Source organism: Thamnophis sirtalis, unplaced genomic scaffold, assembly GCF_051295495.1.
Source record: "Thamnophis sirtalis isolate CommonGarterSnake01/CBP01778 unplaced genomic scaffold, rThaSir2_p1.2 scaffold_6, whole genome shotgun sequence".
Classification (NCBI taxonomy): domain Eukaryota; kingdom Metazoa; phylum Chordata; class Lepidosauria; order Squamata; family Natricidae; genus Thamnophis; species Thamnophis sirtalis.
In genome coordinates, this window is record NW_028261386.1 from 75,469,506 (window position 1) to 75,481,660 (window position 12,155).

General features: G+C 35.0%; 1 protein-coding gene across 1 annotated transcript in view; it reads right to left on the minus strand.

The window, feature by feature from the left end:
- Positions 1 to 12,155, minus strand: part of PACRG (parkin coregulated) — a 256,489-nt gene that overhangs the window by 92,936 nt on the left and 151,398 nt on the right. The gene's annotated exons all lie outside the window — the stretch shown is intronic.

The window sequence follows — 12,155 nt, forward strand, 5'->3', positions numbered from 1 at the left end:
ATATAGGTAGCAAAAAAAAAAAATACAATGGCAAATGTTGTATATGAGCATGTAACTATCAGTTCTCAGATGTAACAAAAAAACAGGAAATAACTGATTTTGGATATTAAATAAGAAAGTTTACATGGTACGATAGATTTCAGACAGTTCTGGATGATGGCAAATGTTTTACAACTGGCTGTCTAGAAAAACAACAGCAACCAATGTCTCAAGTGCTGCTACCATATCATGCCACTAGCTGCTGAACACTTCATTGGCACACCAGCTCTAATGGTTCAGTTTGCTCTCAGCTGGCTTGCAAAATTCAAGAAAAAAAATAAGTCACTGCTTATGAGCTTCTACAAGCCTGTTCCATCAGCCCATTGATTCCAGGGTTCTTGGTGTACTCCGAACTACTCCTGCAGTTATTTCATTACCAGACTAGATAACATAATCAGTTCATGGTAGGTGAGGTTTGCTGGTTATTTATATAGAGAAGTCTGCCCTATCTGTCTGAATTTCTTCCTTGGTGCTTCCCTGATTAGAATGATGTTTCTTTGCTTATCTCATGCTCTTCCTTCCTTCTCTAGCTATTGGTTGCTCAGGAGGATGTACTTTGGGCTGTTTGTTTCACTTGTTGAGTTTGGGCTACATTTTTTAAATGGTATGTAGATGGAGTTTATCTCTGTAGGTGGTTGATGGGTGATTTGCATTACTAAGTTGGCCAATGTCACCCTCTCATGCATTGCTAATGTTACCTTATCTGGTAAAGAAAGATATGCAGAAAAACAACCAAGTGCAGAGAACACCAAGAACCCTACTGTTCAGTCTTTAGCTACATTTATTCTTTTCTGCTGGAGCTTTCTGAAGCACCATGAGAATAACAACTATGGGATTTATATCTATTTACACTAACTGTCTGTCTGTCTGTCTATCTGCCTGCTTGCCTGTCACTGAAGACTGGGTTTGTGCTCATAAAAATTAAACCTGTTACACTCCTGAAGGCACACCATTTGAAGAAGCATTTGATAGGTAATACAGCAGCTAACAAAGCATCATATATCCTCATAATCCCCCCATATAAGAGTTTGTATAATATATACAAACAACACAATTATTTTAGGAATATAATGATGCTGTATATCTTGAAAAATAATAATGAATGACTGGAAGCATATAAAGACTTCAGCAGCTATTGGTTAGCTCTTTTATGCTAGGTTAATTTTGAAACAAAGGACTACAACAGTTGGAAATAAAGAGATGTATTAGATCTCTAACAAAAGTAGACATGACCTGCTGTGAGGCAAAGACTGTTCTATATTAACCTTTCCGAAATCCAAACAATATCCAGGTGTTCTTTTTTTATGTAACCATCATTTAATTTAAATAGACAATATAGAGGAAGTAAAGTAATGCTTTACTTTAGGTAGACACAAATCCATACAATTATAGTGGCATTTTTTTCATAATGCAGTATTTTTTCATACTTTAATTCATTACTTAGGTGTATATGCAATGCCGCTGGTGTAGAATGATTTTCAAAGATTCAGAATTTAATGCAAAGACCATCACATGAAGAGGATATTAAAATTTATTTATAATAAAACATTTTCACACCTGATAACCTTTTGTTTTGGCCTAAAAAAAGAACTTTAGAAAGCTTTCCTCCCAGAGAAAGAGAAGGAGAGAGGATAGGAAGGGGAAGAGGAAGAGAGGAGAAAAGAAGAAAGTAGAGAAGGGAGGGAAGGAGAAAAGAAAGGGAAAATAAGGTGATGTTAAAATAGGTCTATGGGATGGTAAGCAAAGCAACCCAGAATGTATATTCTAACCTTTTATACGGAATAATAAATGTATGATAATAAACAACGGGGGGATCGTTCCATAGGGCCAGAGCAGCTACAGAGAAGGCCCTCCCCCGGGGAGTCGCCAGCCGACATTGACTGGCAGATGGAATCCGGAGGAGGCCTAGTCTGTGCGACCTTATAGGCCTCTGGGAGGTAATTGGCAGGAGGCGGTCTCTCAGGTAGCCAGGTCCGATACCATGTAGGGCTTTAAAAGTAATGACTAGCATCTTGAAGCGTGTCCGGAGACCAATGGGAAGCCAATGCAGCTCGCGGAGGATAGGTGTAACATGGGTGTATCTAGGTACACCCACTATCGCTCGCGCGGCTGCGTTCTGGACTAACTGGAGTCTTCGAGCCCCATGTAGAGCGCATGTGATTGATATTTGCAACCTACTCAAGCGGCTTTCGACCAGCAAACATAATGGGTGATGCCAGATTCATTTAATGACCACATGATTCACTTAACTGCAGTGATTCACCTAACCCTGGCAAAAAGGTCATAAATCTCAATAATCTCCTTGCTTAAAAATGGACATTCTGGTCCCAGTTGTGGCAATACTTTCAAGCATCAATTCTATCAACGACCCTCCATAGATTGCCAAAGTCGCAGCAAAATATCTACTGTAATATAAGTTTGAATACATATAATTTTCTCTCTGATTTGAAGAGCCTATACATACAGAAGGTTTGGATGTAATTAGGACTACTTGTTGTAGCTGAAAGACTAATCAAGAACTTAAATACAAAATGGAAAGTTTTAAAGAAAAATGAAACACAAGATAAAAGGAAAAACAGAAAGCTGACATTTCTTTAAATGATAATTATTTTTAGAAGCTACAAAAGTTTGCCTCAGAAACACAGCAGCAGTCGGTTAGCAAACAAAGTATTCAGTGCTGAAGTAGTACCAGAGTATGAGCTAGAAAGATCAATCAAAGTGACCAAGAATAAAGAAATAAACAAAATATTGCTTTGGTTTAGAACATGTGTGTGTGTGTGTGTGTGTGTGTGTGTGTTTGTGTATGTATATATGTACGTACATATATATATATATATATATATATATATATATATATATATATATATATATATATATATATATATATATATACACACACACACACACACACACACACACACACACATACACATACATACATACATACATACATACATACATACATATATGCATATGCAATTACAAGCAGAAATGTCATTTGGATTCTCTAAACTTTTGGGACCAAATAATAAGTCTTTAAAACAAATGCTAAAGCATATGAAGCATTCAGTAGACAAGGCTCTAAGGTCCTCTTGAGCATTTAATGGAAACGGAGCAGAGGAGATATATGAATATCACATTCTCCAGAAATGCAGAATCCTATTTCTTACACAACAGGGAAGCAAGATAACAGATCTGTCCTTTGCCACCATTTCTCTCAAAATAGCCAAAGTGCCCATGACTTCATAAAAGGGCTATGATTGCAAAGGTGGTCTGAATGTGAAATCATCTGGAGATATGCAGCCTCAGAAATCGCACAAGGGATATGAAAGTAGGGATCCAGAACGAAATTTAAAAATTTAGCATTGGGTTGGAATTTAGCAATGATATACATTAGATGAGATTTCACTCTGATATCATCAATTTCGGTACTTCCCTCTGGCCTATAGTCAGGTTTGTCTTTTTAAAAATTTGCAGTCTAGGTGTAAATGCAGCAAGACCAATTTTTCAGAGCTTAGCAATTTTCACAGAAATATTCTCCCTAGACTAAAAGCTTAATTGGGTACATTAATTCAAGATATGTGTGACAAATAAATGCAACCCATTTGAATCATTAAATGAAGACAATGTTTCGGTGCAGATTTAACATAGAAAGATGTCACTTTAAGAACTGTAACAAATTTGAAACCATATGTCCCTGTAAAATGTAGCATATTTGTTTACAAACATTAATAAAATGTGAAGAACCATGCAGAAAATAAACATAGATTCCTGTAAATCACTTAACCTGTTTTCCAGAAGGCATTCTAAAAGGAAAGTGCCATCATATAATAAATCAGAAAATGTTAAAAGATCCTCCTGGGAAATATACAGATGAGGAACACAGTGGTTGCTCAATGTCCAAATATAAGATGATGGTAAAGTTATTTTAATGCAGAACACATTAAGGTTGAAAATGCACAGAGCTTATGTAAATGATATTCTGAAGCTGAAATCCTGAGGACATTTACCTTTCTGTCTACCTATCCAAAGGCCATCATGTTGAATGAAAAAAAATACTGTACTGAACTGCTTTATAAAATATCATCTACATGCAGCCATGTGTGCAGAAACATTCAATTCAATAGTAATAGCGCCTGCTTCTTTTTAAAATCCAGACTGCACATTTTTATGCTTTTCTTTATTACTGTCACCATAAAGATGGACTGCCACCTAAAATAGCTGTCTGGGGGCCCCACAATTTGGTGACAGCTATGACATTAATGCAGATTGTACACTGAGAAGCTTGCCACATATGATCTCCAACAAAGATCACACAGGACTTCAAATACAAATTGTGAGGAGAAGGATATAACTGTATTAATCACTGAATGGTAATATCTAGCTCTTATACCTTCACACAGTCTTAGATGATCGTGTCAGGTTTTATCAAAGGTGTTCTAACAATCAGTGAAGAAGCTAGTTTTCTCTGGTTCCTTTTGATTTGGGGATCTAAGGTCAAGATGCTATGTAATTTACTAACTCTGCCAACAGCTCTACTAAAAGTATGGATTATTCAATAGCTAGGTTCACACATCCCAATATGCACGGTTTATTTAATCATGGTTTACTGAGCAACGCAATTGTCATATTCACAGAACACAGTGTTCATTTGCAATGATTTACAAACAATAAGGTCTTGGATCACATAAATTTATAACACTTTTGTCTTAAAATACTCTGTGTACCAGGTTTGTCTAATATATTTTGGACACCACTTAATCATTTGCAGAGGTTGTTCCAGGACTTACTTTTTTTTAATAACTCCACATTTCATATAATTTATGTTATCATTTTCAGGATTTGTGGGAGACTTAAGAAATTGGAGATTACCTGGACTGTATAATTTCAATTATTAATAATGTATTGAAGTGTGGCTGCAACTGGACTTAAGCTACTTCCTTAACTATAAAAGCTGCAATTGCTAGCGAATGAAAGGCAGAAATGGTATTTAATTACCCCTTCCTTCAGTGATAGGGCAGAACGGAGCAATTTCTCTGCTTGCCTGCTGATCTTCTCTAAAGAGTTGAAGGAAGAGACAATTTTCCCCTATGTATTTATTAGGGCTATGCCCTGGTTCAAAGGGATGATTCAATTTGAAATAGATTCACTCAAATCACTCCTTCAAACTGAATCATCAGATTGATTCAAGGCATCAAGTCAGCTACTTCTGGATTGGTTCAGTGGCATTTGAATGCAATCTGGCGATTATTTCTATACTTATGCAGCTTTACAAAATCAAAATATCAGTATGGCTGTCTTTCTATATCTGGACAAAACTGTTAAATAATACAATTGATTCTTTGATATTGACATGAATCAATGAATTTTAACATCTCTAAATCCTGCCTATGGCAAACCGGAGGGCAAGTAGGCAGGCTTGAATTAATTCATCTCCTTTTTCCTTACCTCTCAATTTATTTGTCTGACCCATAGCCTAATCTTTGCTATTCTCTGTCTAGTCTGTGTTATTTAGCTCTTTCGGTCTCTTCTTTCCTTCATTCCATTGTGTCTCTTCAAAAATCTTGTCTTTATGTTGTTGTTTTGACTTGTCTTCTACTGAATCTGTGAGTCTTATTCACTGCACAAATAACAACTATTTGCTATTAGACTATGACACATGACACCTATATAGTATTGATTGATTATATAGATAAAGATGATAATTATCATGTTTTGGATATAGGCAAAAGTATAAATCCATAATACTTGAAAAGGTGGAACGAAAAAGATGCAGATGTCAACTAGAAGGTGAACGAAATCAATTACAGCAGGGATGGGTGGATTACTGGAAGATTTGAAGGATTAAATTGGGGACAGATAATCCAAAAACAGTTCTATTTACATGGTAACTAATGATGGTATATAGTCCAATCCAATCCAATCCAACCCCATCCCATCCTATCCCATCCCAATAAAACCAACACACATCTTAATAGCAGCATATAAAATGCAGCATCCACAAAAGAGGCTAATTAACCTGGCCAATGAGCTATGCCAACAGGTCTGCTAACCCAAATGTAGACAGAGGGTGGTGATTTCTATAATTTTAAACATTTAATTTTAAAAGTATTTTTAAGTTAAACTAGTAGACTTCTTAGATAGAGGCTGATTCTTTTTTATAGCTGCTATCATTGTCTTAAAGGAGTTGCAGTGGGACTACTTCAAAATATATTGCCTGAAAATGTTGAAGCTACCTGGATAAAGTTTTGTAACATTAAAACCTTTAGAAAGATTTAGATTTGTGAAAGTTTTATTCCAGTCTGCCCTAAAGTATAGCATCTACAAATGCTTGAATGCTTTCAGGTAATAATAGCCTATGGGCAAAGATTTCATCATATTAAATCCCGAGTTAGTTTGAATTACAACTTGTTGCTTTTGAATATTGTTGTTTTGGTTGAGAGACAGAGAGAAGATGGGAGGGAGAGAAAGTGAAAAAGAGTGAGAGAGAGAGGAAGAGAGAGAATGTGTCTCTATCAGTAGTGAGATTCAAATTTTTTTATTACCAGTTCTGTGGCGTGGCTTGGTGGGCGTGGCATGGCTTGGTGGGCATTGCTTGGTGGGCATAGCAGTGAAAAGATACTGTAAAATCTTCATTGCCTCCCCACTCCAGGGGAAGGTTACTTGAAAATCTCCATTTCCTCCCAATCAGCTGGGACTCGGGAGACAGAGAGTAGATGGGGGGAGGGGCAGAGCCAGTCAGAGGTGGCATTTACCAGTTCTCTGAACTACTCAAAATTTCTGCTACTGGTTCTCCAAAACTGGTCAGAACCTGCTGAATACCACTTCTGGTCTCTATTTAATAGAGATATACAAAGTAATGCAAACTTCATTTTGGCTAAGGCTTTTAAAAGGCTTGTATGCTAATTAATACCGACCTCACAACGCCTGGGTACAAATGAAGGATTTTGAAGTCACTAACTAATATCATTCTACCTTCTGCATTTATCAGAACTGTCTTAAATAACTGTATGTAGTTGAATTTATTGAAAGGTTACACCTACTTTGACTCCACTTACTCTCTATTTTCTTTTGTTCAGTTACTTAAAATGCTGAACACATTTTAATTAGGCTTTTAACACATCACAAGAACTTGTTAAGTATTATTAACTTTAAATTAATCACCACTAAGTCAGTTCTGCCTCATGCAGACTAATACCATATTCTTATTTAAGAAATTATCCAGCAATTACAAATTATACAGCAAGAATGGAAAGTGTTTAGCTCTTTGAATGTATTAAATACAGATACTTATGAAAGTTAAGTAAAATTAGAATCCTAAACCTACTTAAATGGGAATAAGTCCTGTTATGCAATTGGTTTCCCCCTTTCTAAGTTATACTCCCAATTTGGCTCACTGTTTGCATGAATTTACTACAAATCAATACAGGGAATAATTTCAATCACAAATGATACCAGAGTGCCTTCCTTCCTTCCTTCCTTCCAGGATACCCTATATATGGAAATTCTAGCAGCTTGTGTGTGTGTGTGTGTGTGTGAGTGTGTGTGTGTGTGTGTGTGTGTGTTGTGTCTCTGTGTGTGTACACACGGTGTGAGGAAAAAACCCAAGAATGACCTTTCCTTACTAAGGTTGAAAGGGCGTTCTCCTTAACTTTCATTTGCAACTTTGATAGTTGGGTCTTGGCAAAACAATAGTGGGCATAAGAAAGGCTAACTTTCTAATGTAATGTTGCTAGAACCATGACCTTCCCTGACCATTCCTTTTGTTAATTAGAGCAAAGGGCTTAAACTTGTCAATAACTCATCTGCTCATGATCCCTGTCATTTCTTTGTTATCCAACAGGAGTTGGATCACCTGTTTCTGGTTTTGCCCTAACTTTCCCATTTTTCCCCAAGGCAGAATTACATTGGCTAGTGATAATTTTGTTTCAGGAAAGAAACCTCTTATCAAAAGGAGACTCTAACCTTTCTGACTAACTTAGGCTATCTTGAATTTCAATTGGTTCTTGCTTTGTTCAGTTGCTCTTATCTTTTCATACTGAAGACATTTAGAAGAAATGTAGATTTTCCTTTTTGCATCTAACACTGACCTTCTAGGAGTTGTACACCTTCACTTTTTCCCAATTTAATCCAAAAATATTCAATTTCTTCATTTAGTGTACCTGCAGTTAAGGTACCATCTCTTAATACATGTATACTATCTGAAAGATACACCTTGCAAACCCATCTCTCTTTGCTATGTCTTTCTTCATTTTAGCAAGAATCTCTGTTACTCTTTCTGTCTTCTTCTTATAGCTGAACACTATAAAAAAGTGAATCATTTCCTTAAACATGCCCTATTTTCTCTACAACTCTTTGAAATTGTTGCCTCTATCTTGTGGCCTGTGTTCAGACTAGGCTTAAAAATATTTTCAGAGCAATGAAAATAATATGAATAAAGTATTTTTGACCATCTTAATTAGAGGACTTGGCATCTGAATTAATAGGGTTTTGTTTTTCATTTCACTTCTATTCCATCCATAAGAAACCATCTTATGCTATTTGAATATTTATCCATCTAACTGATATCTCCTACTTGGATTTGGTAATAGATTTTTATAGAATAAGGAATGTTCTTAAATCTAATATAAATTGGAAAATGCAAGGAATTAATCCTGAAACTTTTTTCTTTTTTTTACTAGAGCAGGTAACATCTTTATTGGCATTACAACAGACTATAAATATATGTTTTCCTTGCTATCCATATAGGAATATAACTGAGAGCATGTGGAAATGTTGTAAGAAAAATAAAAAATTAAGGAGGCCAATAGATTAATGAATGTATTAATGACTTCAATGGATTTAAATTCAATATAACTTGTTTTAATATTATGGTGTTCAGGAGCGGAGTGTTGTTCAGATGAGTGTTTTCCAATTTAATACTTGACATTCAAATCAAGTCTGCATTGTATCATTGGGATTGCAAATCTTCTGTAACCACAAAGGGAGTCTCTGACCATGTCCACGTGACGCACTCAACATGGTTTAAGATATTTATCCAGGAAATGCATGCAACATGACACAGTAAACCCAACTGGCTATTCCCTGCCTCCTCTGCCAATACTTTTTTTTAAAAAAGTTTGTGGCAATACAAAAATCAACAACAACAAAAAACAACATGCCATTGCCTGATGGAGTGAAGGAAGACTGAATCGTTCCCCCTTAACTTTTTGAATCTTGCGTTTACTTTGCACATATCTGGGAAGGGTGAAAACAAAGTGAAGAGCAGAGATATCTGCAGGGAGAGTCTGCTTCATGTTCGCACTTGCCAGCTTGACCAGAGATTAAGACCTCAGACATATTTAAATAACACATTAGAATGGGGTTTACTAAGTTCTGCTTGTAGGCTATAATTAAGATGCTCTACAATAGCACATGTTCAGAGGATCTACTACTGTAAGTGAAACGATTTTGTGCTTAATTTGTGTACAAACATTGTCACTGTCTCCCACAACCTAACAAATGAAACAACCTGGATATTACTGCACATTTTCATAATAAAGATTTCATAGATTTATTTGTGAAAGACATGCATATATTATAAAATCCAGCATTTATTGAATCATCCCTCTATTTCACAAACTGTTTATCTCCAACAGACCTTACTCTGTTGACATTCAACTTTTATTGTATGAGTCACCATTTTATTGACCAACAATAGTGCCTGTTTTAGGAGATCAAGAGGAAAACAGAACAAAATGATCAAATGTATTCCTTTTCCATATGTGCTGTTTTCTGCCTACAGATGAGATTTATAGGGCTTTATTTTAAAATTCTGCATCATTTAATCTGCACAGCATTTCACAAGCTATTATTGATCAGTTTTGAATAAAATATACTGATGACATAAAATGTTTCTTCTTTTTAAAAGCTCATAAAGACATCATGACTGCTTTTATTTGACAGCATATTATAGTTGCTAAAGGACAGTGCTGATGTTTTCATTCATCTGACAACATTACATTTTAAAAACATATATACTTTGGTACAACTATCTAACACTTATCAAAGTAATTTCTGCTCCCTTCACTGATGTTAATATCCATTCAGCATGAGAGTTGATGGAATTTTATGTTAAGATTTGAAGGAATTGTTTGGTCTCTTTTCATCTTCTGTTTTCTGCATACAGAGCATTAAAACATATTTTACTTTTTCTTGAATATTTAACTTAAGTGACTTCATGGATTTACATTTAAAATATAACATAACAAGACACTTGCTATTGTAGTAACAACAACAGGTGGTAAATACTTGTGTCATGATACAGTTCAATATGAAGAGATCTTTTTAAAAACTGATCATACTTTATACTGTATTAATTTCAGGAAAGACATTGAACAATATATCATACTGTTGACAACAGGTTTAATTCATGCCTCAGGTACAAACCTATGAAAATTGAATGTTAAACCAGGAAAGGTAGTTATTGTGCTTTCACTAGATGATAATGAGAAGGTAGAATGGTAATACAATACAACAAAGATATACCTATTATAGAGCCATATTGCCTGTTTGCATAATTATAATTTATTTCATCAGAGTAAATCTGTATTACAGGCTGAAATATTAATTTCTAAGCATAAGCTTTGGTAGGTAAAAGTTTCAGAACAGCCAGTTAGAATTTGATGTGTGATTCATAAAATCCAGAAGGCAGTCCAAGACCTAAAAATATTAGCATTGTTTCCTGTAAGAACCATTAAACAAACACTAATTATTTGAAAACATATTTTTTTAAAAAACTATTGTGTGTGATTCAAAACTTAGAGACTATTTGCTACAGCATTAATTCACATTCTTTTAGCTATATCAGATATTAATCTCTAATTGACATGCTGCACAAATGTAAAGTTTCTGCTTCATTAAGGTTTTCCTCACTACTACTGCTAATGCATTAGAATTTTTTTTAATAACCCATAAATAATTTTTTAAAATCTATGAAGTAAGTTTGACCAAAAAAATAACATATACTGGGGCAATATGAGTTTTAAAGGATGATGACCAATGCAGTTATTATTAAAGTTTCTCAACTTGCTACTGAAATACTAGTGATTTGTGTTGCCAAATCATACAATTGATTAGCATGCTTTGTAATCATGATACCTTAATGTGCTTCAATGTATAAAGAGAATCACAGAATAATTTTTCAGCATTTAACCCATTCATATTATGTGCCATATAATAAATATTTTTTACAAGAATGATAAAAGGCAAGCAGTAGGCGCAGGCATATAAAGGTTCCTTCGTTTTAAAAAATCAAGAAGTTTTTAAAAATATACACTTGAAGTTTGAAAAACAGGATTTTTTTTTTGACTGAACTCTTCTGTTTACCCACATCACCAAACTGCTTGACCATTTTATAATGAAATTTTAAATGACCACATTGCATTCGAAACAGAATCAATCAATTGCAAGTACTATAATGGTATTATATCAAAGTTGCTTCTACTCTAAACTAATAAAGCTAGAAATCACCACACTGTCCTGCCCCAAATCAATGCAGGTTATGAAGAAAACCAAAGGCTTTCATTCCAGTCATATGGGCATGAATATCCCCCATGGAGTGGGGATCCCAGAAAATGGATAGAATCTGTTTGTTTCAGCCTTGCCAAATTCCTATGGGGAGCAGCAAAGTTGACAAGGCATTTTTCTCTTGAAGGTTCTGCTAGTTATATTCATCTCACTGGAACTGGGGAATGAAACGGAGGTTCTCTTCAATGAGATGCCTTTCAAACTAGCTTTATAATTGTTTAACTAATTTTTTAAAAAGGGGGAACTGCAAATAAATCAATCAATTCAGATCTCAAATGGGACTGATATCCAGAGCAGCGTAGAACCTTGTGTGGAAATACCCAAACTTCAAGTGAATACTTAGATTGTTTACTAAAGAAGCGGGAGGGGGGGATAACAGCCTACCAATGCATTTAAAGAATGCTACAAAATTGTGTAACTTTTAATTACTGGAAGATCATAAAACTGCTCCAGTGATTTGGTAATGTGTTGAATAAGCTCTGCATGTAAGAAATAATGAATGCTGGTGTTAATTTCACAGTATCCCTGGAGAATAAAAGAGCAGAAAG